This window comes from Lithobates pipiens, unplaced genomic scaffold (assembly GCF_037356315.1).
Source record: "Lithobates pipiens isolate NorthernLeopardFrog02 unplaced genomic scaffold, aLitPip1_a1.2 Scaffold_3, whole genome shotgun sequence".
In the NCBI taxonomy this organism is placed as follows: Eukaryota; Metazoa; Chordata; class Amphibia; order Anura; family Ranidae; genus Lithobates; species Lithobates pipiens.
In genome coordinates, this window is record NW_027507790.1 from 126,683,717 (window position 1) to 126,688,064 (window position 4,348).

At 42.6% G+C, this 4,348-nt stretch overlaps 1 non-coding gene across 1 annotated transcript; it reads left to right on the forward strand.

Annotated features, from left to right (window-relative positions):
* The first annotated feature begins 656 nt into the window (after positions 1–656).
* LOC143941501 (U6 spliceosomal RNA) lies at positions 657–766 on the forward strand. Its single transcript, XR_013264191.1, has one exon. It is a non-coding gene; the product is annotated as a U6 spliceosomal RNA (small nuclear RNA).
* The last annotated feature ends 3,582 nt before the right edge of the window (positions 767–4,348 follow it).

Sequence of the window (4,348 nt, forward strand, 5' to 3'; positions counted from 1 at the left end):
GTCACTACTGTCTCTTGAGATGTAAACCACTTTGATAAATCACAACTTACTGATCAATAAGAACATCTAGTTAACATCAATAAATGTAACACAAGAAATATGTTCAACAATGCAATACCTGTCTCTCTCAAGCTGGGCCCCACCACATGTTGCTGCCTGAAAGGCCCAGGTTGGACATCAGAAGCCTCAGCTGGGGTTGAAGGATGCCTTGAAGGAAGACTGGAGAGTGGTGGCAGGAGTGGTGGCCTGGGTACCCCCTGGTCTACCAGAAAATGCAGCCTGTCAAAGTGAACCATCCTGGGGTAATAAACGGCATCTGTATCTCCTGCTCTCAAGGACTCCAGGTGCTTCTTTCTCTCCCTGAAATATGTAATCCTCATGGCCCCAATTTTCCTATTCAGATAGGCCATGTCTGCTGTGGGGACCATGATCCACACCAAAGAAAGCAGTTTCTCCAGCGCTGTGTTCCTCTTTGTTATGTCGGCATAAAACTTGTTGTGGAACTGCCACAGGCAGGGCATCTCCTTGTAGAGTTCTAGGAATAGCCCCATAAAATTTTCATTTTGGAATGGATCCATATTGTCTGCAAGACACAACACAAGACAAACCCTCAAATACTAATAATGGCATTAAAAACCATCCTAATCTAGTCCCTGGCCCGTATTGGCTGAACGGACACATACTTAAAGTGGAACGATTCAGAGAAGATTAGCATGGTCCCCTGCGCAAGGATGACACGCTTAATCGCCAATCGAACCACGTTAAAAAAAAAAAGAAAAAAAAAAAAAAAAAAAAAACCATCCTAATCTTGTCCCAACATCGGCCTATATAGAAGCAGTCTAGTCTAGTGAAGCACCAAGTTAAAAATGTTACCTTCGTTTGCACGTTCGTCACGTCCGCACCTCACTCTCTTCCCAGATTGTACGGACGATACACGTGTGTTGCGTTTTATATACAGTGCGCATGAGTGAAACTCCGCCCGCCCCTGACGTTCTTTCTAGACTATTCCCCGCCCCTTCGCTTCCGGCGCAGTGGGTAGAGCACATGGCGGAGACAACGCAGGTGCGCACTAATAATAGTTCCACTAACGAGGAGGAGGGTGAGGAAAGCCCAGAGCCTGAAACGTCCCGATCCAGGAAGACAAGATTTAAGGCCTCAAATATGTCTTTTGGAGAGATGTTGGAGATGGTCGACATATTGAACAGGACTGACTATGATGGAAAGTATGGACCTTACCCAAACCCAAATATCAGAAAGGCCAACATCATGACTAAAGTTGTGAAGAGTCTTCATAAGAATTTTGGGGTACGCCAATCCAAGGATCAACTGAGAAAACGCTGGTCAGACCTAAAACTGAGGGAGCACGAGCAGTACTTAAGGATCAAGCGTGTTCTTAAAAAAAGTAAGTAGTTGTCGTGTGTTCATATGATTATTCTTGCTTGCATACTGCTCCATGTGCTTTGATTTCATGTTGTGCATTTTAAAATGGCCACTTTCAAGTTCATGGTTTCATTCGTTCGTAAGAAACATCGTTCTGCAGGGAAGTATTCCAGCTTAACAAAGTGTACCCAATAATGTTCTCACCTTGTAACTCGGCCCAAAAACACAATTGTACAACACTTCCAAGCAATGTTTCAGATTCCTGTTTCTGCCCTCTGTGTGCTAATTATTCTTTGTTTACATTCTCATAGGGGAGAGAAGACTCGGCAAGTATGAGGACACCAGTGACCACACCCCTCCCAAAGAAGGCCAACTTCCAAAAGCACAAACAGAGGAGCAGGAGCAGGAGGAGGAGGAGGAAGGAGAGATCGTGGAGGTTGGACAAAATGTCACCACAACAGGTGAGTGTCGGAGAACACAGCTTCCGGTAAGCTCAGCAATGTATATCACCATATTTTTATTACATGGTGTGTTTTTTTGCTTTGTTTTGTAAGATGATGTGGAAGAAGATTCCCGTTTTACCAGTGAAAGTGCCCAGATCTTGATCGGGGAGATAATGGGGTGCAATCGTGATTTGGAAATTATCCAACAAAACATCAATGATGTAAAAAATAAAATGAAGAACATCATTGATGTTTTGGGAGAGTGTGAAACAATAAAAACTAGATAGGGTTTTATTTTTGCTATTTTAAAAACAAAATGTTGTATTTATCAAAATTCCAAGTTTGGAAGATGCACAGAGTGTGTAAACATGCGCTATCTCACATCATGGGGGGATCAATGTACATGTTTTGTGGAAAGTGTCTGAGATGAAGGGGTTGCAGCCCCAAAGCATGTACATTGATCCCCCATGATGGGAGATAGCACATGTTGACACACTGTGTGCATCTTCAGAATTTTGATTTTTCAGGGGTCACACCCCACGTGATGAAGGCAATATCAGCCCAGTTTGTACATATTCAGGTCTGATATTGTCTTCACTTTTCAAAGTTGAACTTTGTAAGTTCCTGTGTTCAGTATTTTACGGTTTAATACATGCCTGTTTACACAAAAACAACAAGGAAACAAAATTCTGATTAAACTCTGTTTTGGATACACACAATCTCTTGGTTTGTTGTAAAAACCTTTTCAAAACGTACATGTGAATGTGCTTGTATTAAAAAGTTTAATTATCAACAATGTGTGGCTTCCTTTTTCATTGTGCATAAAATGTATTTGTAGTCAAATTTTAGTTTGTGCTGAGAAGGAGTGTGATTTACTAAAGGCAACTCCACTTTGCACTCCAAGTGCAGTTTCAGGTGTACTTTTGCAGTGCACTTGTAGTGCATAGTGGATGTGCCTTTAGTAAAAAACACCCAAAGTGAGATGTAAATTTGGACAATCATGCCATTTTCCTGCCATGGTGCTGAAAATGAGCACGATTTTGGTCAGTAATGCACTACATACATTAGTTACAAAAAGAAGGTGTGTGTGTAGCAGACCCACAACATAATAACATTATCTGAAGAAGAGACTGTCCCCTCATCTCGCTCTGAACTTGGGTTTGCACTGTTGGTGAAAAAGGCACAACTTAAAAAAAAAATGGCAAAGTGGGAGGCCACAGTCTGCCATTCCTGTGGCGTTGAAGGACACTGTGTAGTGAAACAAGAACAAAAATTAGTAATTTGACAAATCAACATTGCAAGCAGATTAGACACCCACATTTTTGGTCAAAATTAGTATAACATTTTGGGAACTGAGTATTTAAAGCCTAAAGTATAAGGTCCCCTTATGAGAGTCATCGCCCCCCCATCCCCCCCCCCCCCCATATGATGGGCCCTTGCTAAAAAATGAGGGGGGATGTTTAGGACAGGTAACCCTCTCCACTTGATTGAGAGCTGAATGCCTAAATAATGTGTGATACTTTGTGAAGCCCCTCCTTACTTACACTATTGGCAGCCCACTGGACAGGTAAGAAGTGTCATAATAACAAAATGAAAACAAAATGGAAGCACATTTTGACATTCTGCTATTACATAGCAAGAAAATGAATGTGTTAAAAAAAAATTGCATTTGAAAGTATTGAGGCAGGCCCTTACACTACATGCTTTGGTGAATTCGTCCATAAATGTGACCATCAAAAAGGTAGGTATAGTGTGTATTGGGTTTGGTCAAGTCATCAGATAGAGGATTGCTATCAGCTGAGCTAGCAGTTGGGGGGAGGGGGGTTCCTAATGAGTTTGGCACAACCCCAAAAATTTAAAAAAGGTCACTTTGCATGAATTGAAGCACACACATCACGTTTGTAGACATTTTAGGGGGTGTTTAGGGGAAAGCAATACTATGGAGCTGACAAAAAACATTGTTAAGTGACTAGACTATAGTTTGATGGGCCAAGAAGAGCATGGTGGGGAAGTTAGTGAGGCAAATATGCATGAGGACAAAGGGGCAGAGCATATGAATTAGAGCATATTGCAATGATGGTAATTAGGGAATGAGGAAAGAAATGCAAGACATTAGCAATCATGAAATACATATAATGTGATGTTTAAGGATAAAACTTAGCTTCATATAGTCCTTCTGCAGGACCTGAATCATGGCAGAACAGGTCTCTGGAATAATGATCCCCAGAGCCTGGGGGGAGATGCCTGTAGAGAACTTGAGGTCCTGAAGACTTCTCCCTGTCGCCAAGTAGCGCAACGTGGCGATGAGCCTCTGCTCCGGAGTGATGGCTTGCCACATGCAGGTATCCTGCCTGGTGATATAAGGGGTCAGCAAAGCCAGCAGACGGTGAAAAACGGGGTCCGTAATCCGGAGATAATTCCTGAAATGATCAGGATTATTCTCGCGGATCTCACGGAGCAAAGGCATGTGCGAGAACTGGTCACGCTGGTCCACAAACACCTCCCCTCCCTGTTCATGGACCGGG